Source organism: Limulus polyphemus, unplaced genomic scaffold (genome assembly GCF_000517525.1).
Source record: "Limulus polyphemus unplaced genomic scaffold, Limulus_polyphemus-2.1.2 Scaffold950, whole genome shotgun sequence".
Classification (NCBI taxonomy): Eukaryota; Metazoa; Arthropoda; class Merostomata; order Xiphosura; family Limulidae; genus Limulus; species Limulus polyphemus.
In genome coordinates this window covers 42,471-50,740 of record NW_013666560.1, presented here as the reverse complement: position 1 = coordinate 50,740, position 8,270 = coordinate 42,471, and the positions used below count along the sequence as shown (strand labels likewise).

General features: G+C 29.7%; 1 pseudogene; it reads right to left on the bottom strand.

The window, feature by feature from the left end:
• The window catches only part of LOC106461391, a 150,999-nt pseudogene extending 143,698 nt beyond the window's left edge, over nucleotides 1–7,301 (bottom strand).
• Nucleotides 7,302–8,270: the final 969 nt, after the last annotated feature.

The window sequence follows — 8,270 nt, the reverse complement described above, 5'->3', positions numbered from 1 at the left end:
CTGAAGAAAAGGGAAGAACGTTGATGTTAAGCGAATATGCATCCTCATTCATCCTGATTTTTTTATGAAATCTAAGTCTTTTAGTCTCAAAACTACGTGTTGTGGTCTTTCTTTTATGTATTGCGTTATGACGTTTTGTGAAAAACATGTACGTGACGGAGAAGAATGGATATCATATTCGGATTTAGCATACAAGAATTACTGTAAAACAAGTCAAAATCTCAAGGCAATAAAACCATCGCAGGCCTGTGTAAGTAATAATTAGTATAACATTTATCTTCCACACAAAAATTTACTATTTTCAGTTTATACACTATATTCCAAATTAAATAACGAAAGTATTAAGGCTGGAATCAGTTATGGCCGAGTATAGTGGCTAGGGTGCTTGAGCTTTATAATCCGAGAATTTATGGTTCGTGGCTCTTTTCCGCAAAAACACACTTCTCAGTTTGGACAATGGGTGCACTTCAAGAGTGACTAACTATTAAATTCCATTATTTTGTGAGAGAAGAACAGCCAAAGAGTTGGTATTGACTCACAATTAAAGACGGCTATGCGCAGATAGCTCTTCGCGTAGCTTTGCGCGAATAATAATAAAACAAACAGTTGTGTGAAGGCTGGTTCGTAGATCCCGCAGCGCAACCTGTTGGCTGCTTGATGATAAAATTCAATGTATAACAAATCCACTAAGAGACTAATATAAAACCAGATATTCTATATAATTAAAATGTGTAGTTTTAGTGATGCATGATCAGCGCTGTTCAAGAAATTCCACTTGCGGTTTCATTGCTCATAAAACAGTTCGTCTGATACTATTTTTTTTTTCAGAACAAATCTGTTTGTCTGAAGACGAGTAATTGCACCTACGTGATTACAGACATAAAATTATTTTCATGCAAAAAATAACTTGCGCATGTTTCAAAAAATTGCTACAGATTAAGATATCACTAATAAAACTATATGAAAAGCTTAAATAACAAAATTGTTAGCAACTAACGCTCATAAAAATTGCCCATTCATATACTCTATTTATATTAATATTTACAAACATTTCTTTCTTGACTTACCGTCCTAGGAAAGCAGCGAGGTTGCCTTGGTTTTTTCGTTAGTTGAGCAGGTTTGCGCTGGTAAGCTAGCTTCAGTGGAGTTCTGCACCAGACGCTTTCTCGGAGATTCGATACTTATGTGGCTGAAACCGAGACTACTTGCTGTTTATGGTGCTGGCGCCAATCTCCCCGCGCCGCTGGGCTGCGCGTAGTTGAGTACCTGGTTAAAACATAGAAATGGCGATATAAAGGGTAACCTGAACGCTAGCATTGGTTCAGGTCTGAGCAGAGGGTGAACAATAAAGACAGAGAGTCACAAGAAACTGAACCTGCACACCATAACCTTTTCTTGCGTCGTGGATCAATATACATTGTGCACAGAATCTCTGTAGAGATTTGGAAAGTTTTTACTCATTCTTAATTTGTTAAAGACGGTTAGCCGGGACTCCAACTATTTTGTTATTCTGTAAGCACTTTTGCTCAGAATAAAACCTTATAAATATGTTTCTATAGAACATCGCCTGCATGGTAAACACACTCGCCTGAATTTTATTTTGCAATTAATCTTTATTGTGTCTGATTTACTGAAAACAACTTATTTATATTTAAGTAATATCAACTTGTTTTCATTACAGGAAATTTCATGTTGCTCATAAAAAGCATCACATACATACCAGTAATATTGTGAGAATGTTTGTAGTTAACATAATTAAAAAAGTAAAATAAATAGATAAAAAATGTACAATACAACTCTTTTGGACTGATAAGCTCGTCTGGCATGATTATGTTTAACTTTCAAAAACAAACAAAACACTTGATTGTTAACTGGTTTAGTCTTATAATAGTCAACAGAAAAACATTTTTTCAGTAAAAAGTCTGTTTGTTGTTAATCGCAAAGCTGCACCGTTACCACGGCTAACGATATTCAGTTTTTAGAATTATAAGCTTTCAGACTTGTCGCTGACCCGCTGGAGGACTTCGTTATTAGGCTTCATTTTCATTAAAAACAATGCTGACAACAAAGTGTTAAGTTAGCGCTATACACACACATATATATATATATTACAGAGTTATTACCGTTAATATCATCATAGTATGCAAGAACAGTTGACCTGGAAGATGATTATCGGCTCTTTAAAACATAAATTCATCAAGTGCGCTGTAAGAAACGTACACTTATAGATACTGAAGTTCTTTTATATTGAACTGTATACACTAGTACTTTTAACACATATCTATTTCAATATTTTTTAAACATTCGAAACATTTATCAGTCTAAGTTAGTTTTATTAAGTGAAATATACAGATACATTTTAAACAGTATCGTTTGTTTGTTTCTTATATAGTAGAAAGCTACACATTACACTAACTGTGCTTTGTTCTTATGTAGTAGAAAGCTACACATTACACTAACTGTGCTTTGTTCTTATGTAGTAGAAAGCTACACATTACACTAACTGTGCTTTGTTCTTATGTAGTAGAAAGCTACACATTACACTAACTGTGCTTTGTTCTTATGTAGTAGAAAGCTACACATTACACTAACTGTGCTTTGTTTCTTATATAGTAGAAAGCTACACATTACATTAACTGTGTTTTGCCCAACGCGAGTTTTGACATCAGATTTTGAGCATTAAAAATACCTCAAATTTACCGTTGAGCCACCAGAGGGCAAATTTAAACATTTTGTTTCTTATTCAGTAGAAAGCTACACGTTATCGGGAATCTTGAAGTCTGATTTTTATCATTAGAAGCTCTCAGATTTACCACTGAACCACCAGGGGACAAATTTAAACACATTTTTTTATAATTGTATTTTTCGGTTTATGTAGTTAATCTAAGAAATCAGCTTTTTTCTTTGCTTCTTAAGTAAGTTTTAAATAAAGTTAAATAGGTATAAGCATTGTTAAAAACTGACAAAACTGTGAATTACGTATTAGTATTAAATAATTTATTTGGACTATTACCACGTTATTTTAGGGTTTGTTTTAATGTACAAGTTTTCGGCTCAATTGCTTAAACCTTCTACAGGTGGGAGACGTTTAGTAAACAACAAGATCTAATGTGTAGCTTTCTATTAAATAAGAAACAAACGAACGTTACATCCCATTGTTTACTAAACGTCTCGCACCTATAGAAGGCTTAGGTAAAAAAGTCCGAAAAGTTACTTATAAATTACGTAATGTGTTATATAGTTTTATTGTCGGTAGTTTTTTAAGTTCAAAGTCATTCATTATGAAAAATATTTTTACAAAAATAGCGACAAAAAAATCAATATACATAGCGATCTTCGAAATCAAAAATATAACAAATTAGTATGTTTACAATTATATAAGTATAAAACATAGATAAGAAATAATTGCAGGATTAAGCGAGGTGAAAAGTTAAATTTTTATTTTTGTTCTATTTTATCAGTTTTATGAAATTATCATTTCGGTTTTTCTTACGATTCTTCTGAATTAAGTAATTTTTAAATATTTATTTAAAAAAATAACCCTTTTTTTTAATTAAAAATAGAGGTCATTCAAGGAATTGAAACACATACCCCAGTCTAGTGGTAGACCACGTGAAACTGACTGACTACGAAGTACTTAATTCACACACAAAAAAAAACAAAAACAGAAAGTCTTCAAACTACAACAGAAATAAAAAAATAAATGAATTTTATTTAGGATGCTAATAACTATTATTTATTTGACTGCCCGTTGCTTAATACAAGAAAGACACGTGGAGCTTTTCAAATCAATTGGATTCAATAAAGAAATACAAAAATAACAATATAGCAGTAGTCGGTCTGATGTAATTGTGTTTTTCATCAATCATAAAACCATACAATAGATTTCCTGTGCTGTTCCTACACCATCAGCGAGTATCGAACCAGAAATGTAAGCATTATACACCTTCAAGCTTACCTCTAAGCCACAGTGGTGGGAGACAGCACCAGTAATTGGGATTAGGTATGAATTCCTTTTGCAAAAGATATAATCAAGATATAACATACAAACACGCACATAATGAACAAATACATTAGATTATAAAATTTGTTATTATTATTAATTAATTGAAAATAAATCAATAAAGACATAAATATATATAAAAGCATAAATAACGGATTTGTATCTTAAAGGATACTCTTTACTTTGCCTCCCAGTGGCATAGCGGTATGTTTGCGGACTTACACTGCTAGAAATCGAGTTGGGCAGAGCACAGATAACCAATTGTGTAGCTTTATGTTCAACCACAAACAAACAAACTCTTCAGTTTCTAAAGTAAGACACTTTTTATAAGATCTACGTGAGAATGACAAAATTCCCGGCTTCTTTTTTACCTTTAAATTTTATGTATCTTTTAAAATCGCTCTAATGTGGTTTTAAATGTATTAATAAAATAATTTTCTAAAACATAATATACATACTTTTTTTTTTCACGAGAATATGAAAATGAAAATATTTGAAAAATATGTTATTGCAAAGTAGGATATTTTTAGATAATACGTTTATTAATACTAGTTAACAGGTAATGGACAAATAGCAGGTTTGTATTATAAATCCGTTATAATTTTGCTCCCAGTGGCACAGCGGTATGTCTGCGGACTTACAACGCTAGAAACCGGGTTTCGATACCCGTGATGGGCAAACCACAGATAGTCCATTGTATAGCTTTGTGCTTAATTAAAACAAACAAACAAACTGTTATAATTTTAACATTTTATTTTTATATCTTTCATAATTCGTAGATATAAAAAGACAAACCGAAATTACTCATTTCAAGAGTTTATTTGATTATTTTAGAGCAAAACTACAGTGAGTTATCTGCTGTATCCACCTTGTGGTATCGAACCCTTGATTTTAGTATCCGTAGAATTATCGTTGTCCTACCGGAAGACCGTTTCAAACATAAACTTAATATTAGGGAAAATTCGATTTAACTTCTCAAAAATAAAATAATTTGTTTCATAATAAAAATACATTAAAAATGAATTGATAAGCTATTAAATGTTTTCAATTTCAAAATATAGCATCTCTAAAGTAGCCTAAGATGGTGTCATTTTTGTTTCCATTGACGTTCTAGAGATTTATTGAAATATATGATCTTTGAAAACGAAGTAATAATTAATTCTTAATTAAACCAAAGACGTAACAAATTTAATTTTTGAGCAAAACAATATTCAATAGTTTTTAAATTATATTCATATTTAACACCTGGACAAAGAGAAACTACATCGAATGATACTAAAACAATGTTTTGTTTTCAATTTTCTTTATTAAGTGATAGATATAGTCAACATAATATATTATCAAACATTTGCCAAAACAAAGAAGTTAAAGAAATTTTAGAAAAAGATAAGGCCGAATGTCTTTGGATAAAGAGTCCTGCAAAATCTCTGAAGACCCATTACAGGTGGGAGAATACAAAATTATATAAAAGGTAATATTGACTTTATTATTCAATTACCAGAGAAAACTGAAATATATTTTGTTTAATATCATTACCTGTGCTTTCTCTTTATCCAAGTATTAAATATGAATAGATTATAAAAGCTATTGAGTATGATTTAGATCAATACCCAAAGTTATCATATGAAGGGTTTGATAAAAAAAATGATAATTCAAGATTTAAGCAATATTTTAGAAAATCGTTACTTTGTTTACAAAGGTAATATACATATCAACAAATCTATGGCAATCAAGGGAAACAAAAGAGCACCAACTAATGCCAATTTAGTGATTGCATATTTTGAAATTGACTTGTTAATTACTTTGTTAAATTGTTTTGAACATAGTTATATTAGTTAGTTAAATAAAAACTTGTAGATGTTGTCAGATTATTAATTTGTATTATAAAACAGATCCTTTGATTTTGAAATATAATTTTAAAATTTAAATCAAACTAACCATAATATTAAGTTAACTTTTAAAATAAGTAATTTCGGTTTGTCTTTTTATGTAGATGTACGGGATATATATATATTTAAAGATAGTAAGATTGAAACGTATATATATATATATGTATTATAAATATAATAATTCACAACAGTATTTAGATTTTTATGGCAATTTCTCCATGTATAACAAATTAAATATTCAGCTCTGTCTAGCTCAAAGAACGTTTTCTATTGTTCACAACCGAGAAGTTCAGCAACAATAACTGATAGAATTAACATCTTACCTTAGGAAGCGATATTAATTATAAAATATAATAGATAGACGCTCTAACGTAACTTATCTTAGAAAAGAAGTTAACATAATCATAAATATATATAACAGAAGAACAATAACCTATTTCTTTCATAGTTATCCATTGTTAGAGAAAATTAAAAGTTATGATATTCAGAAGGAATTGGAGAGAATTTCAGATAAATTGTTAAAAATTACATTTAAAAATAAACACATTGTTATCCCGAAGACAACCCCAAAATGTATCTACTATTTTAACTCAGTCAATAAATAAATCCAATGATGGTGTATTTCTCTGTAATAAATCAAATTTTTATATTTGTAAATAAGGTTATATTACATATAGCAAATATATTATGAACCCTACTGCGGGGAATATATTTTATATAAATCCTAGTTTTGGGTGTGATTCATATAATGTTACTTATGCATTATTTTCTATTTGTTGTAAACAAATGCATGTTGAAAAACAGAAAACTTACTTTTAAGGATAATTTTAAATTAAGAAAATGTAAATAATTAGCAATTACCTGTTAACCAACATCTTTTATAAGCTTAAATTAATTTATTTTTGAGTATATTTTAATGCATTTTGTTTTTATAAGGATTGTCTTTTTTGTATGTATATTTTGAAAAAAATATATATTATTCAAGTTAGTTATTTTTAGCTGAAAAACTGTATCTAAATTTATTTAATAGATTCTCTGTAAAATTCCATCCTGAGAAATGATCTATGAAGTTGTAAAACCGGTTAAATGTAAATCGAATAATGCTATAAAGAGTCAGAAAATGATAAAGAAGAGAGGAATAAAACAGAAGAGTTCAAACAATGTAGTATTTTAATACTTGCATCCAGTACTTGTACGTTTGGTTATACATTACAAGGGCACATGAACGGCTTTTGGAGTGTTATCTATTATACAAAGTAGCACTTTGCTTACCACGGTTGGATACACTTGTTGCAGAACTCATTCTGGATGGACCTGGTACCCCAAGCTGGTCCATTCCTTTTTTTCCCGATACCATTAAGTATAGAGGATATCTTCTCTGTGTAAATTATAAATCTGTGATCAGAATACATTTTACTGATCTAAGTGTATGAATATTTTGTGTCGAGAAGTCCTCCTCAAAAGCAATCAGGTTTTTGTTGAATCACATTTCCTACAAAACGCCAAACAATCTCGAAATGTAGTTCTATACACTCTGTTCCACTGCGACTTTATATCGACTGTGGTTGACAAGTGACATGCTGATCTACAATTCAAAATTGTTGTAATTAATATAATACACACAATAATCTGTTTAAGCACTGTTATTTATATTTAATTTTCTTGTCTAGAACTACATTTGTTTTGCATTAAGGTTAATGTGTGATTTTATGTCTAATACGTTATTGAATAATAAAATTCTACCATGTAAAGTAATTTTAAATAACCGAAACTTTATACATTGGAATCCTTTTATTAAGAGAAGCTTTTCTTTCATTGAATTTATTATACGTACATCCTGATTGGATACTTAGAGGGCTAGTAATAAGTAAGTATTAACTGCTGCATGACCGAGGTAAGTATGTGTCTAATGATTTCTTACAGAAATTATTATGATATAGTATTATTTGGTTAATCACTGTATTAATTGGAAATAATTGACAGTTTATTATTCAAAAGATTAATAGTGATTGATTATGCAGAGAATTAATGATAAGTAAGAACTGGTTTCTTAATCTAAAATTTAATAATTGATACGCAATGGTTGGTAATGACAGGGTTAATGATAAGTAAATAGGGCTGTAAAACTCAGAAGTAATGGTAAGTGAATAGTAAATGGTTGTACACTGTGGTTTTTCTTTAAAAACAATTTTCTCAACTAAAGACTTTTATTTCTCTTGTTTTGTAGTATGCAAATATGCTGTAAAAACATTTCGTATTAAAATTCTTCTAAGATTAAGTACATACTTTTAGCCGCCTTCACTAAAACATCAGTCATTCAAAGCAAATATGCTGTAAAAACATTTCGTATTAAAACTCTTCTAAGATTAAGTACATAC